Source organism: Ranitomeya variabilis, chromosome 7 (assembly GCF_051348905.1).
Source record: "Ranitomeya variabilis isolate aRanVar5 chromosome 7, aRanVar5.hap1, whole genome shotgun sequence".
Taxonomy (NCBI): Eukaryota; Metazoa; Chordata; class Amphibia; order Anura; family Dendrobatidae; genus Ranitomeya; species Ranitomeya variabilis.
In genome coordinates, this window is record NC_135238.1 from 229364197 (window position 1) to 229376262 (window position 12066).

At 43.7% G+C, this 12066-nt stretch overlaps 1 protein-coding gene across 1 annotated transcript in view; it reads left to right on the top strand.

Moving 5' to 3' along the window:
• Positions 1-12066, top strand: part of ZRANB3 (zinc finger RANBP2-type containing 3) — a 196411-nt gene that overhangs the window by 153922 nt on the left and 30423 nt on the right. The gene's annotated exons all lie outside the window — the stretch shown is intronic.

Sequence of the window (12066 nt, forward strand, 5' to 3'; positions counted from 1 at the left end):
CCATCCTGCAATACATCACTCCTCTCAGCCCACCTATATACTACTTGTCTTGGCCTTCCTCTATACAGCCTCCTGCAGTACATCACTCCTCTCAGCCCACCTATATACTACTTGTCTTGGCCTCCCTCTATACAGCCTCCTGCAGTATATCACTCCTCTCAGCCCACCTATATACTACTTGTCTTGGCCTCCCTCTATACAGCCTCCTGCAGTACATCACTCCTCTCAGCCCACCTATATACTACTTGTCTTGGCCTTCCTCTATACAGCCTCCTGCAGTACATCACTCCTCTCAGCCCACCTATATACTACTTGTCTTGGCCTCCCTCTATACAGCCTCCTGCAGTATATCACTCCTCTCAGCCCACCTATATACTACTTGTCTTGGCCTCCCTCTATACAGCCTCCTGCAGTACATCACTCCTCTCAGCCCACCTATATACTACTTGTCTTGGCCTTCCTCTATACAGCCTCCTGCAGTACATCACTCCTCTCAGCCCACCTATATACTACTTGTCTTGGCCTTCCTCTATACAGCCTCCTGCAGTACATCACTCCTCTCAGCCCACCTATATACTACTTGTCTTGGCCTCCCTCTATACAGCCTCCTGCAGTACATCACTCCTCTCAGCCCACCTATATACTACTTGTCTTGGCCTCCCTCTATACAGCCTCCTGCAGTACATCACTCCTCTCAGCCCACCTATATACTACTTCTCTTGGCCTCCCTCTATACAGCCTCCTGCAGTACATCACTCCTCTCAGCCCACCTATATACTACTTGTCTTGGCCTCCCTCTATACAGCCTCCTGCAGTACATCACTCCTCTCAGCCCACCTATATACTACTTCTCTTGGCCTCCCTCTATACAGCCTCCTGCAGTACATCAGTCCTCTCAGCCCACCTATATACTACTTGTCTTGGCCTCCCTCTATACAGCCTCCTGCAGTACATCACTCCTCTCAGCCCACCTATATACTACTTGTCTTGGCCTCCCTCTATACAGCCTCCTGCAGTACATCACTCCTGTCAGCCCACCTATATACTACTTGTCTTGGCCTCCCTCTATACAGCCTCCTGCAGTACATCACTGCTCTCAGCCCACCTATATACTACTTGTCTTGGCCTCCCTTTATACAGCCTCCTGCAGTACATCACTCCTCTCAGCCCACCTACAGGTCCTTCTCAAAAAATTAGCATATAGTGTTAAATTTCATTATTTACCATAATGTAATGATTACAATTAAACTTTCATATATTATAGATTCATTATCCACCAACTGAAATTTGTCAGGTCTTTGATTGTTTTAATACTGATGATTTTGGCATACAACTCCTGATAACCCAAAAAACCTGTCTCAATAAATTAGCATATTTCACCCGACCAATCAAATAAAAGTGTTTTTTAATACCAAACAAAAAAACCATCAAATAATAATGTTCAGTTATGCACTCAATACTTTGTCGGGAATCCTTTGGCAGAAATGACTGCTTCAATGCGGCGTGGCATGGAGGCAATCAGCCTGTGACACTGCTGAGATGTTATGGAGGCCCAGGATGCTTCAATAGCGGCCTTAAGCTCATCCAGAGTGTTGGGTCTTGCGTCTCTCAACTTTCTCTTCACAATATCCCACAGATTCTCTATGGGGTTCAGGTCAGGAGAGTTGGCAGGCCAATTGAGCACAGTAATACCATGGTCAGTAAACCATTTACCAGTGGTTTTGGCACTGTGAGCAGGTGCCAGGTCGTGCTGAAAAATGAAATCTTCATCTCCATAAAGCATTTCAGCCGATGGAAGCATGAAGTGCTCCAAAATCTCCTGATAGCTAGCTGCATTGACCCTGCCCTTGATGAAACACAGTGGACCAACACCAGCAGCTGACATGGCACCCCACACCATCACTGACTGTGGGTACTTGACACTGGACTTCAGGCATTTTGGCATTTCCTTCTCCCCAGTCTTCCTCCAGACTCTGGCACCTTGATTTCCGAATGACATGCAAAATTTGCTTTCATCAGAAAAAAGTACTTGGGACCACTTAGCAACAGTCCAGTGCTGCTTCTCTGTAGCCCAGGTCAGGCGCTTCTGCCGCTGTTTCTGGTTCAAAAGTGGCTTTACCTGGGGAATGCGGCACCTGTAGCCCATTTCCTGCACACGCCTGTGCACGGTGGCTCTGGATGTTTCCACACCAGACTCAGTCCACTGCTTCCTCAGGTTCCCCAAGGTCTGGAATCGGTCCTTCTCCACAATCTTCCTCAGGGTCCGGTCACCTCTTCTCGTTGTACAGCGTTTTCTGCCACATTGTTTCCTTCCAACAGACTTACCATTGAGGTGCCTTGATACAGCACTCTGGGAACAGCCTATTTGTTGAGAAATTTCTTTCTGGGTCTTACCCTCTTGCTTGAGGGTGTCAATGATGGCCTTCTTGACATCTGTCAGGTCGCTAGTCTTACCCATGATGGGGGTTTTGAGTAATGAACCAGGCAGGGAGTTTTTAAAAGCCTCAGGTATCTTTTGCATGTGTTTAGAGTTAATTAGTTGATTCAGAAGATTAGGGTAATAGGTCATTTAGAGAACCTTTTCTTGATATGCTAATTTATTGAGACAGGTTTTTTGGGTTATCAGGAGTTGTATACCAAAATCATCAGTATTAAAACAATCAAAGACCTGACAAATTTCAGTTCGTGGATAATGAATCTATAATATATGAAAGTTTAATTGTAATCATTACATTATGGTAAATAATGAAATTTAACACTATATGCTAATTTTTTGAGAAGGACCTGTATATACTACTTGTCTTGGCCTCCCTCTATACAGCCTCCTGCAGTATATCACTCCTCTCAGCCCACCTATATACTACTTGTCTTGGTCTCCCTCTATACAGCCTCCTGCAGTACATCACTCCTCTCAGCCCACCTATATAATACTTGTCTTGGTCTCCCTCTATACAGCCTCCTGCAGTACATCACTCCTCTCAGCCCACCTATATACTACTTGTCTTGGCCTCCCTCTATACAGCCTCCTGCAGTACATCACTCCTCTCAGCCCACCTATATACTACTTGTCTTGGCCTCCCTCTATACAGCCTCCTGCAGTATATCACTCCTCTCAGCCCACCTATATACTACTTGTCTTGGCCTCCCTCTATACAGCCTCCTGCAGTACATCACTCCTCTCAGCCCACCTATATACTACTTGTCTTGGCCTGCCTCTATACAGCCTCCTGCAGTATATCACTCCTCTCAGCCCACCTATATACTACTTGTCTTGGCCTCCCTCTATACAGCCTCCTGCAGTACATCACTCCTCTCAGCCCACCTATATACTACTTGTCTTGGCCTCCCTCTATACAGCCTCCTGCAGTACATCACTCCTCTCAGCCCACCTATATACTACTTGTCTTGGCGTCCCTCTATACAGCCTCCTGCAGTATATCACTCCTCTCAGCCCACCTATATACTACTTGTCTTGGCCTCCCTCTATACAGCCTCCTGCAGTACATCACTCCTCTCAGCCCACCTATATACTACTTGTCTTGGCCTCCCTCTATACAGCCTCCTGCAGTACATCACTCCTCTCAGCCCACCTATATACTACTTGTCTTGGCGTCCCTCTATACAGCCTCCTGCAGTATAGCATTCCTCTCAGCCCACCTATATACTACTTGTCTTGGCCTCCCTCTATACAGTCTCCTGCAGTACATCACTCCTTTCAGCCCACCTATATACTACTTGTCTTGGCCTGCCTCTATACAGCCTCCTGCAGTACATCACTCCTCTCAGCCCACCTATATACTACTTGTCTTGGCCTCCCTCTATACAGCCTCCTGCAGTACATCACTCCTCTCAGCCCACCTATATACTACTTGTCTTGGCCTCCCTCTATACAGCCTCCTGCAGTACATCACTCCTCTCAGCCCACCTATATACTACTTGTCTTGGCCTCCCTCTATACAGCCTCCTGCAGTATATCACTCCTCTCAGCCCACCTATATACTACTTGTCTTGGCCTCCCTCTATACAGCCTCCTGCAGTACATCACTCCTCTCAGCCCACCTATATACTACTTGTCTTGGCCTCCCTCTATACAGCCTCCTGCAGTACATCACTCCTCTCAGCCCACCTATATACTACTTGTCTTGGCGTCCCTCTATACAGCCTCCTGCAGTATAGCATTCCTCTCAGCCCACCTATATACTACTTGTCTTGGCCTCCCTCTATACAGTCTCCTGCAGTACATCACTCCTTTCAGCCCACCTATATACTACTTGTCTTGGCCTCCCTCTATACAGCCTCCTGCAGTATATCACTCCTCTCAGCCCACCTATATACTACTTGTCTTGGCCTCCCTTTATACAGCCTCCTGCAGTACATCACTCCTCTCAGCCCACCTATATACTACTTGTCTTGGCCTCCCTCTATACAGCCTCCTGCAGTACATCACTCCTCTCAGCCCACCTATATACTACTTGTCTTGGCGTCCCTCTATACAGCCTCCTGCAGTACAGCACTCCTCTCAGCCCACCTATATACTACTTGTCTTGGCCTCCCTCTATACAGCCTCCTGCAGTACATCACTCCTCTCAGCCCACCTATATACTACTTGTCTTGGCCTCCCTCTATACAGCCTCCTGCAGTATATCACTCCTCTCAGCCCACCTATATACTACTTGTCTTGGCCTCCCTCTATACAGCCTCCTGCAGTACATCACTCCTCTCAGCCCACCTATATACTACTTGTCTTGGCCTCCCTCTATACAGCCTCCTGCAGTACATCACTCCTCTCAGCCCACCTATATACTACTTGTCTTGGCCTCCCTCTATACAGCCTCCTGCTGTACATCACTCCTCTCAGCCCACCTATATACTACTTGTCTTGGCCTCCCTCTATACAGCCTCCTGCAGTACATCACTCCTCTCAGCCCACCTATATACTACTTGTCTTGGCCTCCCTCTATACAGCCTCCTGCAGTATATCACTCCTCTCAGCCCACCTATATACTACTTGTCTTGGCCTCCCTCTATACAGCCTCTTGCAGTATATCACTCCTCTCAGCCCACCTATATACTACTTGTCTTGGCCTCCCTCTATACAGCCTCCTGCAGTACATCACTCCTCTCAGCCCACCTATATACTACTTGTCTTGGCCTCCCTCTATACAGCCTCCTGCAGTACATCACTCCTCTCAGCCCACCTATATACTACTTGTCTTGGCCTCCCTCTATACAGCCTCCTGCAGTACATCACTCCTCTCAGCCCACCTATATACTGCTTGTCTTGGCGTCCCTCTATACAGCCTCCTGCAGTATAGCACTCCTCTCAGCCCACCTATATACTGCTTGTCTTGGCCTCCCTCTATACAGCCTCCTGCAGTACATCACTCCTCTCAGCCCACCTATATACTACTTGTCTTGGCCTCCCTCTATACAGCCTCCTGCAGTATATCACTCCTCTCAGCCCACCTATATACTACTTGTCTTGGCCTCCCTCTATACAGCCTCCTGCAGTACATCACTCCTCTCAGCCCACCTATATACTACTTGTCTTGGCCTCCCTCTATACAGCCTCCTGCAGTACATCACTCCTCTCAGCCCACCTATATACTACTTGTCTTGGGCTCCCTCTATACAGCCTCCTGCAGTACATCACTCCTCTCAGCCCACCTATATACTACTTGTCTTGGCCTCCCTCTATACAGCCTCCTGCAGTACATCACTCCTCTCAACCCACCTATATACTACTTGTCTTGGCCTCCCTCTATACAGCCTCCTGCAGTATATCACTCCTCTCAGCCCACCTATATACTACTTGTCTTGGCCTCCTTCTATAAGGCCTCCTGCAGTACATCACTCCTCTCAGCCCACCTATATACTACTTGTCTTGGCGTCCCTCTATACAGCCTCCTGCAGTATAGCACTCCTCTCAGCCCACCTATATACTACTTGTCTTGGCCTCCCTCTATACAGCCTCCTGCAGTACATCACTCCTCTCAGCCCACCTATATACTACTTGTCTTGGCCTCCCTCTATACAGCCTCCTGCAGTACATCACTCCTCTCAGCCCACCTATATACTACTTGTCTTGGCCTCCCTCTATACAGCCTCCTGCAGTACATCACTCCTCTCAGCCCACCTATATACTACTTCTCTTGGCCTCCCTCTATACAGCCTCCTGCAGTACATCAGTCCTCTCAGCCCACCTATATACTACTTGTCTTGGCCTCCCTCTATACAGCCTCCTGCAGTACATCACTCCTGTCAGCCCACCTATATACTACTTGTCTTGGCCTCCCTCTATACAGCCTCCTGCAGTACATCACTGCTCTCAGCCCACCTATATACTACTTGTCTTGGCCTCCCTTTATACAGCCTCCTGCAGTACATCACTCCTCTCAGCCCACCTACAGGTCCTTCTCAAAAAATTAGCATATAGTGTTAAATTTCATTATTTACCATAATGTAATGATTACAATTAAACTTTCATATATTATAGATTCATTATCCACCAACTGAAATTTGTCAGGTCTTTGATTGTTTTAATACTGATGATTTTGGCATACAACTCCTGATAACCCAAAAAACCTGTCTCAATAAATTAGCATATTTCACCCGACCAATCAAATAAAAGTGTTTTTTAATACCAAACAAAAAAACCATCAAATAATAATGTTCAGTTATGCACTCAATACTTTGTCGGGAATCCTTTGGCAGAAATGACTGCTTCAATGCGGCGTGGCATGGAGGCAATCAGCCTGTGACACTGCTGAGATGTTATGGAGGCCCAGGATGCTTCAATAGCGGCCTTAAGCTCATCCAGAGTGTTGGGTCTTGCGTCTCTCAACTTTCTCTTCACAATATCCCACAGATTCTCTATGGGGTTCAGGTCAGGAGAGTTGGCAGGCCAATTGAGCACAGTAATACCATGGTCAGTAAACCATTTACCAGTGGTTTTGGCACTGTGAGCAGGTGCCAGGTCGTGCTGAAAAATGAAATCTTCATCTCCATAAAGCATTTCAGCCGATGGAAGCATGAAGTGCTCCAAAATCTCCTGATAGCTAGCTGCATTGACCCTGCCCTTGATGAAACACAGTGGACCAACACCAGCAGCTGACATGGCACCCCACACCATCACTGACTGTGGGTACTTGACACTGGACTTCAGGCATTTTGGCATTTCCTTCTCCCCAGTCTTCCTCCAGACTCTGGCACCTTGATTTCCGAATGACATGCAAAATTTGCTTTCATCAGAAAAAAGTACTTGGGACCACTTAGCAACAGTCCAGTGCTGCTTCTCTGTAGCCCAGGTCAGGCGCTTCTGCCGCTGTTTCTGGTTCAAAAGTGGCTTTACCTGGGGAATGCGGCACCTGTAGCCCATTTCCTGCACACGCCTGTGCACGGTGGCTCTGGATGTTTCCACACCAGACTCAGTCCACTGCTTCCTCAGGTTCCCCAAGGTCTGGAATCGGTCCTTCTCCACAATCTTCCTCAGGGTCCGGTCACCTCTTCTCGTTGTACAGCGTTTTCTGCCACATTGTTTCCTTCCAACAGACTTACCATTGAGGTGCCTTGATACAGCACTCTGGGAACAGCCTATTTGTTGAGAAATTTCTTTCTGGGTCTTACCCTCTTGCTTGAGGGTGTCAATGATGGCCTTCTTGACATCTGTCAGGTCGCTAGTCTTACCCATGATGGGGGTTTTGAGTAATGAACCAGGCAGGGAGTTTTTAAAAGCCTCAGGTATCTTTTGCATGTGTTTAGAGTTAATTAGTTGATTCAGAAGATTAGGGTAATAGGTCATTTAGAGAACCTTTTCTTGATATGCTAATTTATTGAGACAGGTTTTTTGGGTTATCAGGAGTTGTATACCAAAATCATCAGTATTAAAACAATCAAAGACCTGACAAATTTCAGTTCGTGGATAATGAATCTATAATATATGAAAGTTTAATTGTAATCATTACATTATGGTAAATAATGAAATTTAACACTATATGCTAATTTTTTGAGAAGGACCTGTATATACTACTTGTCTTGGCCTCCCTCTATACAGCCTCCTGCAGTATATCACTCCTCTCAGCCCACCTATATACTACTTGTCTTGGCCTCCCTCTATACAGCCTCCTGCAGTACATCACTCCTCTCAGCCCACCTATATACTACTTGTCTTGGCCTCCCTCTATACAGTCTCCTGCAGTACATCACTCCTCTCAGCCCACCTATATACTACTTGTCTTGGCCTCCCTCTATACAGCCTCCTGCAGTACATCACTCCTCTCAGCCCACCTATATACTACTTGTCTTGGCCTCCCTCTATACAGTCTCCTGCAGTACATCACTCCTTTCAGCCCACCTATATACTACTTGTCTTGGCCTCCCTCTATACAGCCTCCTGCAGTATATCACTCCTCTCAGCCCACCTATATACTACTTGTCTTGGCCTCCCTTTATACAGCCTCCTGCAGTACATCACTCCTCTCAGCCCACCTATATACTACTTGTCTTGGCCTCCCTCTATACAGCCTCCTGCAGTACATCACTCCTCTCAGCCCACCTATATACTACTTGTCTTGGCCTCCCTCTATACAGCCTCCTGCAGTACATCACTCCTCTCAGCCCACCTATATACTACTTGTCTTGGCCTCCCTCTATACAGCCTCCTGCAGTACATCACTCCTCTCAGCCCACCTATATACTACTTGTCTTGGCGTCCCTCTATACAGCCTCCTGCAGTATAGCACTCCTCTCAGCCCACCTATATACTACTTGTCTTGGCCTCCCTCTATACAGCCTCCTGCAGTACATCACTCCTCTCAGCCCACCTATATACTACTTGTCTTGGCCTCCTTCTATAAGGCCTCCTGCAGTACATCACTCCTCTCAGCCCACCTATATACTACTTGTCTTGGCCTCCCTCTATACAGCCTCCTGCAGTACATCACTCCTCTCAGCCCACCTATATACTACTTGTCTTGGCGTCCCTCTATACAGCCTCCTGCAGTATAGCACTCCTCTCAGCCCACCTATATACTACTTGTCTTGGCCTCCCTCTATACAGCCTCCTGCAGTACATCACTCCTCTCAGCCCACCTATATACTACTTGTCTTGGCCTCCTTCTATAAGGCCTCCTGCAGTACATCACTCCTCTCAGTCTTTTCTATACAATGCCTCCTCCTGTCAACCCCTGCAGCACAGTATAAAATGAACCTGAGAGAATGGAGTAACATGACTGCAGGATCAGACTACACAAAATTTGTTTGTAGTCTGTAACCATGGTGACAGCGGAACTATATATTCAAAACAATGAATTTTTTAACAAGACTGTTAGGAAAACTGATTTTTTTTTTTTTTTAATCTAAAGTGCCATTTTTATTTTGCTTTTAAGACTGATAAAAAAATGATTCTGTTCTTTAGGTTTATAAGAGTGCAATAATAATCATGTTCTGCCAGTTTGTCTACATTGGTGCATCAATTTCACTGCGAGAAGATAGTTTAATCATTCCAGCAGATTGGATTAGAAATCCAAGACTCAGTGCTACAAGTGTTACCTTTCACGTGAGCTTTGAAGCACTGCTCCCCATGTGGTGCTTTACATTTAGTAACGACAAGTTGGTATTTGGAAGATTGATACATTCATAGTGGAGCACAGAGATGGAAATGAATCTAATGAAATGTATGAAAGTATTCAGACCCTTTCACATTTTTCACTCTTTGTTTCATTGCAGCCATTTGGTAAATTAAAAAAATGTAATTTTTTTCACATTAATGTACACTCTGCATCCCATCTTGTCTGAAAAAAACTGAAATGTAGAATTTTTTTCTAATTTATTAAAAAAGAAAAACTGAAATATCACATGGTCATAAGTATTCAGACCCTTTGCTCAGTATTGAGTGGAAGCACCTTTTGAGCTAGTACAGCCGTGAGTCGTCTTGGGAATGATGCAACAAGTTTTTCACTCCTGGATTTGGGGATCCTCGGCCATTCTTCATTGCAGATCCTCTCTGTCCAGTTCTTTCTTCTGTACTTCTCAACCCCTGCTGAGTAATGTATTTTATAGGACCTGAAAGGAGGGAAGCGACATGACAAGTGCTCAAAGTACTGCCCCCTATGTACAAGAATATAACTACTATAATACTGCTCCTATGTACAAGAATATAACTACTATAATACTGCTCCTATGTACAAGAATATAACTACTATAATACTGCTCCTATGTACAAGAATATAACTACTATAATACTGCCCCTATGTACAAGAATATAACTACTATAATACTGCTCCTATGTACAAGAATATAACTACTATAATACTGCCCCTATGTACAAGAATATAACTACTATAATACTGTCCCTATGTACAAGAATATAACTACTATAATACTGCCCCTATGTTCAAGAATATAACTACTATAATACGACCCCAATGTACAAGACTATAACTACTATAATACTGCTCCTATGTACAAGAATATAACTACTATAATACTGCCCCTATGTACAAGAATATAACTACTATAATACTGCTCCTATGTACAAGAATATAACTACTATAATACTGCCCCCTATGTACAAGAATATAACTACTATAATACTGCTCCTATGTACAAGAATATAACTACTATAATACTGCTCCTATGTACAAGAATATAACCACTATAATACTGCCCCATGTACAAGAATATAACTACTATAATACTGCTCCTATGTACAAGAATATAACTACTATAATACTGTCCCTATGTACAAGAATATAACTACTATAATACTGCCCCTATGTTCAAGAATATAACTACTATAATACGACCCCAATGTACAAGACTATAACTACTATAATACTGCCCCTATGTACAAGAATATAACTACTATAATACTGCTCCTATGTACAAGAATATAACTACTATAATACTGTCCCTATGTTCAAGAAAATAACTACTATAATACGACCCCAATGTACAAGAATATAACTACTATAATACTGCTCCTATGTACAAGAATATACCTACTATAATACTGCCCCTATGTACAAGAATATAACTACTATAATACTGTCCCTATGTACAAGAATATAACTACTATAATACTGCCCCTATGTTCAAGAATATAACTACTATAATACGACCCCAATGTACAAGACTATAACTACTATAATACTGCTCCTATGTACAAGAATATAACTACTATAATACTGCCCCTATGTACAAGAATATAACTACTATAATACTGCTCCTATGTACAAGAATATAACTACTATAATACTGCCCCTATGTACAAGAATATAACTACTATAATACTGCTCCTATGTACAAGAATATAACTACTATAATACTGCCCCCAATGTACAAGAATATAACTACTATAATACTGCTCCTATGTACAAGAATATACCTACTATAATACTGCCCCTATGTACAAGAATATAACTACTATAATACTGTCCCTATGTACAAGAATATAACTACTATAATACTGCCCCTATGTTCAAGAATATAACTACTATAATACGACCCCAATGTACAAGACTATAACTACTATAATACTGCTCCTATGTACAAGAATATAACTACTATAATACTGCCCCTATGTACAAGAATATAACTACTATAATACTGCTCCTATGTACAAGAATATAACTACTATAATACTGCCCCCTATGTACAAGAATATAACTACTATAATACTGCTCCTATGTACAAGAATATAACTACTATAATACTGCCCCTATGTACAAGAATATAACTACTATAATACTGTCCCTATGTACAAGAATATAACTACTATAATACTGCCCCTATGTTCAAGAATATAACTACTATAATACGACCCCAATGTACAAGACTATAACTACTATAATACTGCTCCTATGTACAAGAATATAACTACTATAATACTGCCCCTATGTACAAGAATATAACTACTATAATACTGCTCCTATGTACAAGAATATAACTACTATAATACTGCCCCCTATGTACAAGAATATAACTACTATAATACTGCTCCTATGTACAAGAATATAACTACTATAATACTGCTCCTATGTACAAGAATATAACCACTATAATACT